This window comes from Narcine bancroftii, chromosome 9, assembly GCF_036971445.1.
Source record: "Narcine bancroftii isolate sNarBan1 chromosome 9, sNarBan1.hap1, whole genome shotgun sequence".
Taxonomy (NCBI): domain Eukaryota; kingdom Metazoa; phylum Chordata; class Chondrichthyes; order Torpediniformes; family Narcinidae; genus Narcine; species Narcine bancroftii.
The window spans coordinates 16,569,965-16,587,936 of record NC_091477.1 but is presented as its reverse complement, the minus strand read 5'-3'; the positions used below and the strand labels follow the sequence as shown (position 1 = coordinate 16,587,936).

General features: G+C 41.4%; 1 protein-coding gene across 3 annotated transcripts in view; it reads left to right on the top strand.

Annotated features, from left to right (window-relative positions):
- Positions 1–17,972, top strand: part of sgcd (sarcoglycan, delta (dystrophin-associated glycoprotein)) — a 510,268-nt gene that overhangs the window by 357,796 nt on the left and 134,500 nt on the right. The gene's annotated exons all lie outside the window — the stretch shown is intronic.

Genomic DNA, 17,972 nt, shown 5'->3' with positions numbered 1-17,972 from the left:
TCAAAAGGATACATTAAATATAGTCATAAATCTAACCCCCTTGACACTTCATCCAGCATTTGTGTTCATAATTAAACTAGTTTAGTGCTTTTAGAAATAGCCGGGGTGAGGAGAATCTTATCCAAGGTGAACCCACACAAGGTGGCGGGAGCAGACAACATACCTGGTTGGATATTGAAGGACTGCACAGATCTTCACGAACATCTTCAACACCTCACTGCAGTGGTCCGTCATTCCCGCAAGGTTCAAGACAGCTACCATCATCCGGTATCCAAGAGGGTGACAACAACAGGCCTCAATGACTACCACACTGTGGCACTGACCTCCACCATTATGAAATGCTTCGAACATCTGGTGATGGGTTGTATCAAAGTACACCTCCCAGTGATGCTGGATCCCTTTCAATTTGCCTATAGAAGAAACTGTTCCACAGACGACGCTATAGCTTTGTCGCTTCACTCTGTCTTGGCCCACATGAAGAATGATGCCTCATATGCCAGGGTGTTGTTCATTTGATTCAGCTTGGCATTTAATACAATCATTCCCCAGAGGCTCATGGAGAAGCTACCCTCTCTGGAACTCAATACCCCTCTCTGTAACTGGATCCTGGACTTCCTAATGGAAAGACCACAGTCTGCCCAGGTCTGTCGCAGAATATCGAGCATCATCACATTGAGCATTGATGCACCTCAGGGCTGTGTGCTTACCAGCTCCTGTTCATACTACTGACCCATGGCTGCATTGTCAGATCCACTTCCAACAGAGTCATCAAATTTTCAGATGACACAACTGTAGTTGGTCTCATCAGCAACAATGATGACTCACACAACAGAGAAGAGGTGGAAAATCTTGTGAAATGGTGTGAGAGGAACAATCTGAGTCTCAACATGGATAAGACAAAGGAGATGATTGTGGACCTCAAGAGGACCAGGAATGACCACCCGTCACTACACATCAACAACTCTGTAGTAGAGAGTGTGGAGAGAATCAAGTTCTTTGGAATTCACTTAACTAGTGACCAATCGTGGTCACTCAACATCTCCTCACTTGAAAGAAGGTGCCACAGCGACTGTACTTCCTGAGAAGACTGAAGCAGGCAAGCCTGTCAATCATCCTTCTCCAGGAGCTCTATCAAGAGCATCCTCGCCGACTGCATTACAGTGTGGTACTGTTGTTGCAGAGAACTGGATTGGAGGTCAATCTACAGGACCGTAAGAGTAGCAGAGAGGTTCACTGGAGTCTCTCTTCACCCCGCCTCCCCTCCACCATCCCCACATTGACGTGATCTGCTGGGATCATTGTCTGAAGAGGTCACACAGAGTCATTGAGGACCCCTTGCACCCTGCACACAGCTTCTTTCAGCTGCTCCCATCAGGGAAGAGATGCAGGAGTATCAGAGACAACACCACCGGGCTGAGGAACGGCTTCTTCCCATGGGCAGTGAGAATGCTGAATGACCAAAGGAACAGCTCACACTAACCATCCAAGACTCTCATTTGCACAAATTTATTTTTATACGTATAATATTTTTCCTGCAGATGTCTTATTTGTCTGTGTTATGTCTGGTTGTGTGTCTGCATGTTTCTGCACTGAGGCCAAAGAACGCTGTTTCATTGGGTTGCACTTGTATAATCAGGTGACAATAAACTTGATTCAATAGCTGATTGATTTAAGTAACTATAGATGAGATAATGCTTTAAATTAAACCAGGGGTGACGTGGAAAGAGGGGGAATTTAGTGAAGAGCAGCAAAATGGATCATGATAACTGGAATCTGTCAAGAGAAGACAAAACATGAAAAAAAATAAGAGTCTACGTCCAGTTAGAGTAAGAGTAGGGTAAAAGTTTTATAAAGATCATAAATGCTGGTTCTTTATCTTTAAAAAATGCATAGAAATAACTCTTCTTTGGCTTGGCTTCGCGGACGAAGATTTATGGAGGGGGTAAATGTTCACGTCAGCTGCAGGCTCGATTGTGGCTGACAAGTCCGATGCGGGACAGGCAGACACGGTTGCAGCGGCTGCAGGGGAAAATTGGTTGGTTGGGGTTGGGTGTTGGGTTTTTCCTCCTTTGTCTTTTGTCAGTGAGGTGGGCTCTGCGGTCTTCTTCAAAGGAGGTTGCTGCCCGCTGAACTGTGAGGCGCCAAGATGCACGGTTTGAGGCGATATCAGCCCACTGGCGGTGGTCAATGTGGCAGGCACCAAGAGATTTCTTTAGGCAGTCCTTGTACCTCTTCTTTGGTGCACCTCTGTCACGGTGGCCAGTGGAGAGCTCGCCATATAACACGATCTTGGGAAGGCAATGGTCCTCCATTCTGGAGACGTGACCTACCCAGCGCAGTTGGATCTTCAGCAACGTGGATTCGATGCTGTCGGCCTCTGCCATCTATTTTCAGGAAAAGACAAGGAAAAGCTGCTGGAAAAATTGAAGAAACAGGTCTTAAATAAAGAAGAAACTAGAAGAAAATGAACAATGAAGGAGATAGGAAACAAAGAGAATTAGTTGGAAAAATGCTAGAATTTACCTTTAACAAAATTATAATAAGGCATTTGGCAAATAAAAAGGCAAACACAATGGGGAATTTCAGCTTGTCAAACAGGGTACTTTATAGATCAAAAATAATGATACATAATCAATGATTCGGGCTTGGCCTCTTCATCAAGGTATGAGCAAAATGTAGGCAGGCACCCAAACAAAATGGTGGGAAGGAGGGGGCAGGAGGAAATGCACAGGCAGGAGGTAATAATTAGATGGAGAAAACAAAGGGAAGGGGGGTGGTCAGGGTGTCTGCAGACTTTTGTGGTTTACACTTGGCAAGTAAGATTGGGAAATGTGAATTTATGAGAGGAAAATCTTTTAGAGTATTATTTAGTTATAACCAGGATAAAGGGGAACTTATCCTGGGGTGCGGAGCAAAAGGCTGGTTGGACTTCTTCTGCTTCTTTTTCTTAGGTTTTTAGATTTACTCCCAAAACAGGCAGCTAATCTAAGCTATTTCAGATATGCTATCAAATAACTTTCTCAGGGTCACATTACAGTAAGTGTTTTTGAACAATGAGAATTGCTGTTGCTACAATCCTTGTATGGGTGTCAAGAATAGGCTTGCTCTGCAAGCAAAACAAGTGTGTTTAGGGACCATGCGAAAACAACAAACATCTGCCCTCTAATCACATTCTGTAAATAGGAGAAGTAACCAGGGTTTTTCCTCTGCAGCAAATTTTAAATTGAAGTCTTGTCTGTGTACTGACAATAACCACACCAGCAGTGTGAGTATAAGACAGCTTTAATGAACTAATATGTACACTAAGAGGTCTTGTCTCTCTCTGCAAGACGAACCTGGAAGGCAAGACTATAGCTCTGGACTGCTTTATATACAAGGTCACCAGGGTGACCCCTGGTGGCTGAGAGGTGTAATTACATATCACCACAGTCTGAATCATCTTGAAACTGCAAGGCACCATTGGACTAGGATGGTAAAGATAAAAGATTCCATTATTATCATAAAATACTATATTCAGAAAGTCTGAAATTCTTTAACTACCGTAGGGCAGACAGAGTTTTGCCACTTTCTCCAGCACCCGAAGTTCCTGGGCTGTCTCCCCTCCAAGTATTGACCAGGCCTGAGTCTGCTTAGCTTCTGAGATCAGACAATTTCAGGCACATTCAGGCTATTGGGCATCTGAGGATATGAACTAGGCAGAGATGTCAGAAGGCTAACATCAGGCTGGCACTGGAGGGACTGAACACTGTGATAAACAACCATGATGCCTGGATGCCTTTCCGATCATTGCGAGAGACTTCAATTAGGCCAACCCAATGAAGTTTCTGACAAGCTACCACCCTCAAGTCACATGCAAGACCAGGGGAACCAACACACTAGACCACTGCCACACCACCATGAAAATTGCACACTGAGCCATACCATGACCGCACTTCAGCCAGTGAGATCACCTGGCTGTACTTCTACTCCCGGTGTACGAGCAGAGATTGAATACCACAGCACCGTGGTGAAGACAACTAATGTGTGGCTGAGAGAGGCAGAGGAGCATCTGCAGGACTGCTTTCAATTGGTAGGCTGGAATATATTCAAGGACTCATCCATAGACTTGAATGAATATGCAACAGGTGTCACTGATTTCACAAAGACCTGCGTGGATGAGTGTGAGCCCATGCACAAATGCCGGGTATTCCCCGGCCTGAGACTCTAGATGAATCAGAGAATCCACAACCTATTGAGGGTGAGAACAAGGACATTTAAGGCTGGGGATCAGGATCTTTACAAGGTCCAGGTACAACCTACGGAAGGCCATCTCTGAAGCAAAATAGCAATTCTGGAGCAAGCTAGGAACAGAGACAGATACACGCCAGCTATGGCCATTACAGCCTACAAAGCGAAGGCGAACACTAGAAGATGGCTGCGATACTTCACTACCTTCTATGCCCACTTTGAGAAGAATAACCAAACAATACCTACTAAAATTCCTGTAAAGGATGAGGACCCTGTGACATCTGTCTCTGAGGGCAATGTCAGAATGTCATTCAAGAGGGTAAACCCTTTCAAGACATTGGGCCCTGATTGTGTGCCTGGCAGGAAACTGAAAATCTGCACCAACCAACAAGCCGGAGTGTTCATGGACATTTTCAGCCTCTCATTGCTGCAGTGAAAGGTTCCCACCAGCTACAGAAGGGCATCAATCATCCTGATAACCAAGAAGAGTAGCACAGGCTACCTCAATGACTAATGTCCAGTAGCACTTACTTCCACTGTGATGAAATGCTTCGAGAGGCTGGTCATGGCCAAAATTAACACATACCTTAGTCAAGATCTGAACCCACTGCAATTCACCTGTCATTACAATCGTTGCACAGAAGATGTAATATTGCTGACTCTCTGCTCAGCACTGGATCACCTTGAAAACAGCAATTCATATACATGACTGCTCTTCACTGACTACAACTCAGACTTCAATACCATTATTCCCTCAGTGCTGGTCAAGAAGCCACAAACTCTAGGCCTCTGTATCCCCCCCCCCACCCCCCCCCCTGTAACTGGATCCTTTACTTTTTCATTGGAAAACCACAGTCAGTATGAATTGGAAGCAATGTCTCCTCCTCACTGATCATCAACACAGGCACACCACAAGGATGCGTGCTTAGCCCACTGCCCTACTCATTCTACACCCATGTCTGTGCGGCCAGGCACAATTCCAATGCCATCTACAAGTTTGCCGATGACACCACAGTTGTCGGCAGAATCACGAACAGCAATGAGGAAATGTGTAGGAGGGAGATAAATCAACTCGTTGAATGGTGTAATGACAACAACTTTGCACTCAACGTCAGCAAAATCAAGGAGATGATTGTGGAGAAAGTCAGGAGAATAGAACCCAATCCTCATCGAGGGCTCAATCATGGAGAGGGTCAGAATTTCAAATTCCTGGGTGTCAACATCTCCAAGGATCTGTCCTGGAGCCTCCAAGTTGATGCAATCACAAATGAGGTTTGCCAGCAGCTATACTTTGTGAGATGTCTATGGCGGTTCAATATGTCACCGAAGACTCTCGTAATCCTCTACTGGTGTACCGTGGAGAGCATTCTGGCTGGTTGCATCACTGCCTGGTATGGAGGCGTCAACTCTCAGGACAAGAATAAACTCCAGAGGGTTGTTAGCTCAGTCTGCAACATCACAAGCACCAGACTTCACTCCATCAAGGACATCTACATGAGGCGGTGTCTTTGAAAAGCAGCTTCTATCCTCAAAGACTTTCATCACCCAGGCCATGCCCTCTTCACTCTGCTACCATCAGGAAAAAGGTGCAAGAGCCTAAAGACAGCACAAGGGCAGCTACTTCCCCATTGCTGTCAGATTCCTGAATAATCAATGAACCAAAGACACTGCCTTACTTTTCATGCACAATTATTGCTAATATTTGATTTTTTTATAGTAATTTTGTAAGATGGTTATAATATGTATGTTTGCACTAAGATGCTGCCACAAAACACCAAATTTCATATGAAACGGGTAATTGCACCAGAATAAGATAGAACAGTCCTAGCTCCACGGGTGGCTCCTTGCAAGTGTGAAAGCGTTCAGTGTTTCAGTTAGGGACACTGAATGGCCAATTTAGTGGGATGCAAGTGTGAAAGGGGCTAGCGTTTAGAAAACTATTTAATGAACTTAGAAGTTGATGTGTTTGTAACATGGATGTATAAAACCCATATGAGGGTTTACATCATAAGTGGTATAATGTTTTGTTTAAATCAATGTACATGAGTTGGCATTGAGATACCAGTGAAAAGAGTAGTGGAAGTAAACTGACCTATGTTGGTTATTGTGCATTGTACATGTATGTAGTGTCGTACAGTACATCAAAAGAGAATTAAATGCTTTCTACATCTCTCAAACATCATTTTTTTCTTTCCAGTGAATGGGTGATCTGTGAGTAACTCAGCAGAATATTTGACAAGGTGGATTGTTGCAGGTACCCACAGATTGTTACTCAATCCATAGTGAAGCTTGCAAGCTAGTTGTCTATAGTATTTACTCTCATGATCGGGGATAGATTTGTGTTTAAAAGATATCATTGATAAAACAGGGAACTGGCATGGAAGCCCATCATTTCATGTGATGTCACAGCACAGGTGAAGTTCAATGAAACTTCAGCTAATCTTCTTAGGTCACATAAATGTAAATAAATGTAACCTAACCAGATGAGTGACAAATGATGGCCCTGTGCCTGCTGAATCTGGTGCAGTAGAATGATAGTCTGTGTTAATGAGTTAGGTGTGACAGAACGATTGTCTGTACTGATGATTCTGATGCGAGAGAATAGTGGCCTTTGCTGGTGAGAACTGTGCTGTAATAGAATGATGGTCTATGCCAGCGAATATGGGGGTGTTAGAATAATAGACTATGTTGATGAGAATTAAAAACACCTGCAAATCGTTTTTTTTTCTCTTGTTGATAGCTCATTGGATCTGGATATAATGTACTTTGGATCACAGAAGGGAATAGAGTAATTGGAAACACTTTCAATTAGGTTAGGTAAGACAAGAACTGGAGGACGTGGATTAAAGATGAAAGGTGAAATGTTTTTGGGATCATTAGGGGAACATCTTCACGCAGAGATTTGAGAGTGTGTAAAGAACTGCCAGCTGAAGTAAATTTTGACATTTAAGAAAATAATTGGATAGGTGCATGGATAGCATCATGTCCGCATTGATTTAGTCACTTCTTCAATAGAAAGGTTAACATACTTTATTTTCAATGAGATGGTGAACGCACAAACTGAACCGCACACCTATTGTGTCGCTAACATAATCACTTCACCCACACATGCGCGTTTCCACTCACCCACATAATTTGGGTGGTGTTAACACTACCCCCCAAATACTAGTGCATAGATAATAAGTTTAACTAAGTTAATGTAATGAAATTTCATCTATATATATAGATATGTGTATCCATCCTTGTGATTCTACTGAAACTTAAATAACCCTCCTAGTTATCTTTCACCTCCTTATGTGTCACTGCACATAATCCTAAAGATGTGCTGGGGGGGGGGGTCTCTTTCTCTCTGGGATCTCCTTGGCAGTGGTTTCTCTTCATTCCTTGGCACAATGGTTTGCCTCTCAGATGTTTAGCTAACCTCTTGACCCGGCACAGCCTCCCCGGCTGGTATTTCCGTAACCGGTTCTGGGGCTTTCCAAAGTGCTGCAAAATCTGGCTGCATTCAAACCAAAACGTTCAAGAGCTCTTCCTGGGCCAACTTGAAAATGTAGTCTTCAATTGCTCTTAGCTGGTCTATGTGTCTTTTCCTTATGTTTGTCCTGAACTAGTACAGAATATGAGCATGAACTTAGTTTTTTAAAGAGCGTGCCTCGTACTGGTTCCCCAATCTCCAGAGATCTGGTTGGTTTGTTTGGTGATGTAGATTGTTGAATGCGGAGTCCGATATTTGTGTGTACTGCAGTATGTCATACTCTTAAGTTGTGTCCAAACATCAATTCCACAGGTGTGCATTTTGTGGTGGAGTATGGTGTTGTTCTATGTGACAGCAGAAAATGTGCAATGTTATGGTTCCATGATACTCCATTTGACTTTTTGGCAGCCATTGCCCTTTTAAAAGTCTGTACAAAATACTCTGCTTCCCCATTGGTGCTTAGGTGGGATGGTCCCAATAATATATTGTTGTTTCTTAGGCATTGCTTGAAAGCATCTGATACAAATTGAAGCCCATTGTCAGAGACCTGCTCTAACAGCAACCCATACCCTGCGTGCAATTGAGGGTGGTGGATGATCTTATGGCCACACCCACAGCTCACGATCCTGATGAGGTCTCAGGTGAAATGCCATAGGCCCATGCTACTGTCAACATTCTGGAAGTATCTTTGAGAGAAATGAAACTACGTCTAAACCGAGCTGTCCCACAACTCAACAGAGCACCCGTCCGAGTCCATGATTCAACCAAGCAGACCTACACCACGACCTGCTCAATGCCACACTTGAATGGGGGTTGCCAGAGACAAACTTCACAATCCTCACCATCAATTGAGCTATTACCCTCAAAGTCAAAGAGTCCAGAGAAGTTTGCAAAGTACCCCGGTGGAGTCTACCTCTCTGAGATGATCAAAGAGAGAAAAACGTCCTCCAGGGCGACTGAAGGGTTATGTTCAATGACTTGGCGATCCAACATATCATACTTATTTTATAATTACTCGTAATCTCATAATCTTCACCCTTAGTCTACAGGCACAACGTATTTATTGTAGATTAGTAATAGTCCTGCCACATGTTACTTGCCCAAAGCATTTATTTTGTGGGAGGGGAAGAATGTTAGGTGTTTACGCCTGTGTGTGTATAATGTTATTAAGCTGAGCATGCCATCATTGTACTGCGTATAACGGGGAACCATTTTAGTTCTGTTTTAAGAAATGAAGCAACATATCTCAGTGTGTAGTGTTTTCCTTGAAACACCAGATACATAACAACATGTATGAATTATGTTAGCATTAGGTGATGAGGGGCAGATCAGAGCTATCAATATGCTTATTATTTCAAGTTATCCAAGATCTAACTAGATGAAAGTAGATTTTGCTTTAAAAATATTGAAGGAAAGTGCCTATAAATATTGGTCTGAAAGAAAACTACATCCTCCATCAACTGATTTTTGAAAATAAAATCATAAAAACTACATTGGAAAGTGTATAAATTCTGATCAAGATACTGTAAAGAAAGGAAAAAAGAAAACCAATGTTTCTTGCACCTAGATTCCTCCCACAGGCCTTTGTAACCATGTCCAATCAATGGAAGATCAATTCTCGTAGATTAATTAGTGTTTAGCAGCGTTGATTTAATACCAACTCTTCAAACAACTGATGGCAGCCAAGAATAGAAAGCCAGCTGCCATCTACTGACTCCCAAGATGTAGAACTAGACATTGATTGTTGGAAAATCGTTTCTTGTTTTCCTGTTTTCTCTTGTCTCTGATGTCTCTACAAGGCTTCAGAAATGTGTTAAGTCAAGTGAGATTTATATAGTGGGAATGTTCCCTGAGTTTTTGTGATACTTCAGAATAAAAATACTAGTTCGTTTTCAATAGTGCCTCTAAGATAAGGTGGTAAAAAGGACAGCTGGAGCATAGATGTTTTTGAGTAAACAGAAAGCTAAATCATGCACATTATATTAAAAGAGTGTGGTAGATTTTTAACTTAATACCTTACTGCAAAATAGGTATTGCAAGACTGACTCCTGTTATGGAAACTATCCAGTTTGCTTTCATTAATTTGTATGCTAATGAAAGCCAGCAATTTCTGCAGCAGGTAACCAATTGCCAAGTCATTTTTATGGTTGAGTAATATTGAAAAAATAATCTGGAATTACAGAAAGCAATTTGGATCTCCAAGGATGCATAGTAGATTTGGTAGAAATGATACATAATTGCTATTGTTGGCCCAAAGAAGGTGCTCAGCAGATGGGGTTGGCCGAGATCAGACATGAAGACATCCATCCCACCTGAGTCATGGTTGGGTATTCAGCCAGTGAACCCCGAAGTCTTCACAGATGTTCCTGATGCTTCGCATCACAAGGGTGGGAGGATCATTTTGTAAAATAGTCTCTCCAAACTAACATGATTAATGCTCTATGTCCCACCTCACAATAATTTGTTCTGAAATATAATCCACCAGTCGAAGGAAAATCTACCCAAAGCAGTCCCATTTCTGGAAGCTTCCACTGAGAACACCAACAATGAGCACTGTTACTCAGGAAGCCTGGGATTTACAGTTATTAAAGGGATAATACAAAATCAGAACTTATTATCATGAAAATGTCACATTTCAATCAATAAAATAACCGTGCAAAAGAAGAGAATGTCAGGTAGTGTCTGTGGATCATTGTTCGTTCAGAAATCTGATGGAAGGGGGGGAGAGGAGCTGCTTTTGTATCATTGGGTGTTTGTCTTCGGGCACCTGCACCTCCTCCCTGATGACAGCAGTGTGAAGAGGGCATGGCCAGGGCGGTGAGGCTGTTGAGGAAAGATGCTGCTTTATTGAGACAGCCTCTTGTAGATGTCCTTGATGGAGTAAAAACTGATGCCCATGATGGCACGGCCAAGTTCTCAGCTCTCAGTAGTCCTTTCCTGTCTTGTGCATTCTCACCTCCATACCAGACAATGATGCAGCCAGTCAGGATGCTCTCCACGGTACACCTGTAGAAATTTGCAAGTGTCTTTGGCATCATTACCATTTCTCCATAAACACCTCATGAAGTATAGCCACTGGAGAGCCTTTTTTTTTTTTAATTTTTTTTATTTTTCACACCATAAATCACATTAGCCATGATATACACTATTTCTTTTTCACACATATACAGTGACTTTTTCTCCCCCCCCCCTTTCCTCCCAAACCACCCCCCCACCCCCCCCCCCCTCTCATCCTCATGACTGGATCACAATGAGGGCCCAGGATGGATCTTCAGAGATGTTAACACCCAGGAATTTGAAGTACTTGAGCCTTTCCACTGCTGACCCCTTGATGAGGACTGGTTTGTGTTCTCCTGATTTCCTCCTCCTGAGGTCCTTGGTTTTGCTAGCATTGAGTGCAAGGTTGTTGTTGTGACACCACTAAGCTAACTGATCTATTTTATTCCTGCATGCTTCCTCATTGCCATATGTGGTTCTGCCAATGACCATAGTGTCAGCGGCAAGTTTGTTGATGACATTTGAATTGTGCCTGGCCACACAGTCATGGGTATAAGGTGAGTAGGGAAGAGGGCTAAGCACACATCCTTGAGGTATGTCGTGTTGAGAGGAGACGGTGTTTCCGATTTCGACTGACTGTGGTCTTCTGATGAGGGAGTCAAGGATCCAGTTGTAGGATGGTGCCGAGACCCAGATTTTGAAGCTTGCTAACCACTCCTGATAGTATGATGGTGATGAATGGCATCGTGCAGAATAGAAAGCATTCTCACACATCTGTATGTAAAGCCAGGCTTGTACCTCCGCAGTATGGTCCTGTTGCAATTTTTAAAGCATGAAAGAATTTCCAAGCAATGATCTGTGATTGTTGTCTTCTTTTTCAATGTTGTTTATTGGCAAGGAGCCCGTGAACTACAGTTGAGAGATATTAAGTACTGAATTTAATAACCTTGAGGAGAAGCAAGGCGTTTCAGAGCAGATGTTTGTTTTTTTTTAATTGAAGACTATAAACAACGAGCACGTGCTGACATCATATGTACCAATCTATCACACGCACATGTGACTTGCGTACAGATAAATTGCAATAATTTCTTCCATACTTAGCCTGTTTCGCTGCAATGTTATTTTTCTACACAGTAAGCCCTGCTTGTGTTTGTTTGTGCTTAATAACAACTTGTATTTAAAGGGCACTTTTAATTTGAAAAAAAATAGGAGTGCCTGCATAAAATTTAGAGTGGGGAATTCCAGGATTTGGCATATAAGCATCTGAAGGCATGGCATTAATGTAGATTCAACTAATTTACAGATGAAACAAATCAGAGGAATGCACTGATGTTGGTGAGCTGAGAGAGAGGATCGGAACAAAAATTGAGAGACATCAGTTCATGATAGGATTTATAAGTGCGGTCTGAAAATTTGACCTGAAGTTCAGGATATTCAAATAAGCAACATAATACACATTGCCTTTTTTTTCCCCACTAAACAGTTAAGCTTTTGTATCCGCCCAGCATTCAATTTTAGCACATTATTTTTTCATGATTTCCTTTGAAAGTTCCATAACTTATTTTCACAATCTACACCTTGAATCTGTCTGATCCTTGACATAAAATACATCTGTGGGAAATGGATAATCATTGCCATCAAAATGACCCTACTTGAACAATGACCAAAATCAATCCAATCAAAAAGATCCTTTCATATTTTGTTATTTAATATATCAAAAGCTAAAAAGCATCACCATTATTGTTTATCTGATCAAAAACTGCCTTTTCATGAAATGCATTCCATTTCCACGTCAAAATCCTCAAAGGCTTCTGAAACAAACTGTTAGAAATAATTCTTCTTGGCTTACTTATCTTCTTTATCTAAAGACCATTACATGTAAAGAGCCAATTGATTCGTAGATGGGTAAATATTATTCGAGCTGATAGGAGCTATAGTTAACAAAAAAAAACTGTCAAGGATACATGAATCTATCATGTGTATGATTTTGTAGCACATAGGAATTAAATCATTGAACTTCTCGAGAATATCTCTTGTATGTAATCCAGATCCAATGGTCCCAGCTTTGATCCTGACCTCTGGTGCTGTATTTGTGGAGTTTGCACATTCTTCCTTTGAGTTCATGGGTCTTGTCCTGGTGTTTTAATTTCTTTCCCACAAACCAAAGAAGTGCTGATCGGAAGGTTAATTGACTCCTGTCATTAGCTCCTCATAAAATAATCATGGGGGAAATTAATGAACATGTGAGAGAGAAGGGGTTGCAGGGAAATAACTGAGGAAAGTGGATTGTCAAGATGGCGGAATTGACGGAGCCACTGTAGTGGCAGCACTGTCACTGGTGTGAGCCAGCTGGGAGCGAGGGAGCGGAGATGCAGATGGCTGGGGTTCAGCCATCCAGGCTCTGAACGGGCTTGGAACAATCCGTTGAGGGGTCTGATGGGAGTTTTTATATGAAATCCTCTGACTGTGGGTCTCTGCCCAAGATAGCAGTGCCTATTGTGATGGAAATATTATATTTTAGATTATATATAGATATGTTTTAATGGAGATAGATTATTTGGGGGGGGGGGGGGGAAGAGAGGTTAGAGTATAGGTCACAAACAAACGAACAGTTCACAAAACAGATCTCATTTAAAATGCAAGAGTCTTGCTGAAAGTGAGACATTGAGGCACCGAGAGCATTTGCAAAGACAATGAAAACTATTTTGGAAATGCTTTGCTAAGGAAGTTCAAAAGCAGGTGTAAATGGATTATTGTTTTGGAAGCAACAGATGAACAGGCTCAGAAGATTGGGTCCAGTGCCCCAATCTATCTGGTTGTAGTTTGCTGTTCTAAGCAGGTCACATGTTTTTGCAAGCAGAGAGAGAGAGAGAGAGAGAGTGAGAGAAAGAGAAAGAATTCAGTTTGAGTTCTGCAGTGGCTTTTCGAAGCTGGCAGCTTGTTTAAACACCATTTTGAAGACAGGTTGTGAGTTCTGAGTTCAGCCTGCTGAAAACCCTTGTGATCCATTCAAGAGTAAATGGCTGGCTAGAGTGTTTCTCTTGAAATAAGGGAAACAAGAGGAACTCTATGGTCATCTGGATGAAGAGGTTATCATTTGGAAAACCCTGATGGGGCAAGTTTCTTTGGCAAGACACTGAAGTGACTGATGGAAGTAAATCAGAGTATACTAGAAACCACTAATTTCAGACCTCCATCTCTTAAAATGATAAGCTACTTAAATATGGAGTTTAAGACTACATGATTTCCTTTTTTTCTCTATTTTGTGTTATTTTATGGTTTATTTATTTTTCTTCTTTTCCTTTTGCTTTAGGTTATCGGGGATGGGGAAAAAGGGAAAAATCATCACTGTGTATATTTTAATGATAAATGCTTGTATATATTGTTATAGAAGTGGTTCACAATGAAGTATTAAATATTTTTATTAATAAAAGAACGGTAAGAGACGTTTAGGCAATTCCTGCCAGTGGCAAATCTGTCTGCCTTGCAGCAGGCAAAAAAGAAATTTCTTGTAATATGACACTGTTTTATTACTGTGATAATAAATTAAATCTTGAATCTTGATGGGATTGATCAGAGAGCTAGCATGGACCGATGGGCTAAATGGCCTATTTCAAAGTGATAGGACTGATTCTCTTGCATTATTTTATATGGATCAATAGAATTGTTTTTAATAGTTATATTCTGATAATTATTGAACTTTGGTAGGAGCACAAGATACCTTAATCTATTATGACATTATGTGTGGTTGAAATCTATGGTAACAGATTGGGTAAAGATATCAGTAACAGACCTCACTTATAAATCCTATCATATGATGAAGCCTGCACTGTAATAGCAGTTTAGTAAGACAGTAGTTACATGTGAGTTGAAATCACTGCACTGGATATCCCTGCCGAGCCAGATGGAAATGGGTCATACAAGAACGGAAAAGGAAGGTTAGAACAGTGGAAGAATTCAATGACAAAGCAGCTCTCGAAAGAGAAATCAAGTATTATGATTTAGAGAGGGAGATCAGATTGTGATTTAGAGAGGGAGAAAAAGTTAAAATAAAATAAGATTTTAATCTCTCCAATGCAAATTAAAACCTGAAGAAATTAAACTGCTGTCTTGCAATAATTAATTTTGTTTACTGGAGAGTTGAGCTAGAGAGGTATTAATATTGATCACATTGTTATAAAATATTTAAGTACTGAAGACAGAAGTTTCTGCTATGAATTTGGTGTGAGCAAACTATATTAATCTCACATCATTCTGAACTCATTAATGATGAGGGCTGTTAGTAATGCAGCTCATATAATTATGGTTGTCATTTGCTTCAGCATTGCTACACCTATTTATGCTTGAGAATTTAGATGTATTATTAGCCTGACAAAAATAGACAGGAGGCTGAGGGAATTATAATACAGTACATATCCGTCCACTGCGATTTTTAACTGCTAATGCATTTACATTGACATATAACTACAGTAAAACCCCTGGTATCCAGAACTATGGGGATTGGTAGGTGCCAGTTAAGTGTATTTTCCAGTTGCTTGAGGCTGCTGGTTGCTTGAATTCCAGATACCAGGGGTTTTATATATACTTTTATTTTAGTATTTCTTGGAGATTCATTTTGCGACATGGCACTGGTGACTAGGTTGTCACTGGCAACAGGGTTAGGTCTGGCCAGGCGGACCTGGCTCCTCTGCTGCATATTGGGTTGAAATGTCTTTTGGAAGTTGGGTTGTATTAGATCATTGCCTCTAAAGGTTTTAGAAACTGACACAAACTCTAACGCTATTAAAGGTTTAACAAGCTGGCACAGATTCCAGACTGACTCTCAGTGTACTTCTGGGAAAACTACAGTCCCTCAGGTGAAATATTAAATTGAACGCCTTGCAGCATAAAAGCTCTCGTAGTATTATCTCAAAGAACATGGGGAGTTTTCTCAGAGGTACTGGATGGTATTATTTCTTCAGCCATCATCACTAAAACCGATGACTAATCCATGTAATGATTGCACTTCAACTATACTTAATTGTTGGCTTTGGGGTGTAGTACATTTCTTAGAGGGATAAAAAGACAAATCTTCCCTGACTGAAGTTCTATGTTGTCATGAATCCTTTCCTTTGGTTTTAAAACATAATTCCCAAGTACGATATTAGGTAGAGAATTTAATGATTTTATTTAACCTAACTTAGTTAGAACCACATTGTCTTTATTGAGGATTTAACATGCAAGTTTGCTTTTATTCTAGCAGGATACCCAGCATTGCCCGGGAAATAAAACACTCAGTTGTTGACTACATGGTTGAAACAAAATACCCCAAAAATTTCATGGTAATTCTCAGCAGACTCTTGTTGTCTTCTCACGGAATGTCTGGTGGCATAAGCACTGAGGCGGGCTTGGCGCTGTTACTCAGTTTCCTGCTGCCTGCTCCTTATTTGTCTGGAGGCCTGAGCACTGAGGCAGGCCTAGTGTTGCTGTTCTATTTCCCGCTGCCTGCCTCTTGCCTCTCTGTAGGCCTGAGCACTGAGACGAACGTATCGCTGCTGTTCTGTTTCCTGCTGCCTGCTCCTTGCATGTCTGGAAGCATCAACAGTGAGACAAGACTGATGTCTCTTGGTTTCTCCTTTGTCCAACTCTATGAGCTTCTGAAGAGCTTCTGTCAATGTTGCTTTGCTTTTTTGGTCCCATATTGAACTGAGTTTGGCCACTTGTTTTTATTCTGCATGTACATTGATGCACAGCGCTGTAACTAATTGTGGTCTCCCTGGTGCAAGTTCAATTTTTATTTGAATTTTTGAACTTCATTTGACCATAAAGGTTAAATTCAATGTGGTCATGTCATTCATCATCAAATGTTACCACAATTATAATAAACAGTAATGCCAGTCAGTGCTAGTAAATACCTCTGTAATAAACAATAATGTAAATTAGTGCAAACTGGTCAAAAAACACTTTTGATTTTCATATGACCTTAAAGGTTAAATTCAATGCGGTCATGACATTCAGCATCAAATGTTACACCCACTGAACCTTCTTGGACATTTCTAGAGAGCTCCATATCGATTTGCATGGAGAATAGACAAACAGACATACATGTACAAATATGTATAAGATGTATTGAAAACAGGAAAGAAAATTGAATATATGCAAAAAATAATGGCAGCACTGCCACTCATTCAGACCTGTGAATGTGGGGAGCAGAGACACAAGGTCTATCTGCTCAGTCTGACTGTCATCAGCTCCATATAGGCTTTAAAATCCTATGATTGAGGGGTCTGGGCCCAAGATGGCGGCACCTATGTTCGGCAGCATCCACAAATGGTTGCAGACCCAAGCATAAGACTGGCACAGGGCACCAGTAACAGGGAGAACACACCCCATTTGAGAAAGAGAAGCAGAGGAGATGACTCATGTGATGGTGACCTCAATGGCAAGACCAGCAAAGGGCTGTGAGGCTGAAGAACACACAGAGAGCGGGTTGCTGGTGAGTCAAAGCGAGGAATACATGCAGACTGTGGGCTGCTGGTGACTGCAGTCAGGGGACCTACAGCACGCTGTGTACTGCTGGAGACTGGCTCGAGATAGACTAAAGGGTACCAGGTATCGGAACCGTGTTGCCTGTGGGTGCCAAATGTACTGAAAACTTCCTGATCACATTGGAAGTTTGGATCTGGAGCACGGGTCTCCAAAGATTTGACTGAGGCCTGTGTGGCTGTGGAGGTTGCAGGACTGCTGGAGTGAATGATTCTGGGGAAACTGTCTTTTGCTTCTCTTTCCCTGAATGTAAGGGATGTTGGGCAATTTCTGCAGATGGCAAATCTTTGCCTACCTTAGGGTAGACTAAAGGAAATTTTGTGTAAAATTATTTTTTTCTGTTTAATTATATGACAATAAAAGAATCTTGAATATAGGAAATGTGTTCCATTCCATTACAATTTTACTCATTTCATTATTTGTTTATAAAACACTCTGTTAAACACATTTAGTTTCATAACAAATGTCATTGTCACCAATAAGACTCAAGTTGATTGCTCTCCGTAATTGTGCTTGATTTGAGTAACTTAGTTGGCCATTTCAAATGTCCAGGTAAGAGCTGACTACAATGTTAATGTTCTAGTATGTCTTATATGCCAGATCCTTTAGGATTTCCTTCATTTAAGGCCAAATATGTATAAGATAAATTATTGTAACAATGTGGTGATTTCCTGGTTGCATTGGTAACTTTTTATATAAGGATTTTCTACAGCCATGGTGGAACTTTTGTCAGTCTCTGCATCCAGGC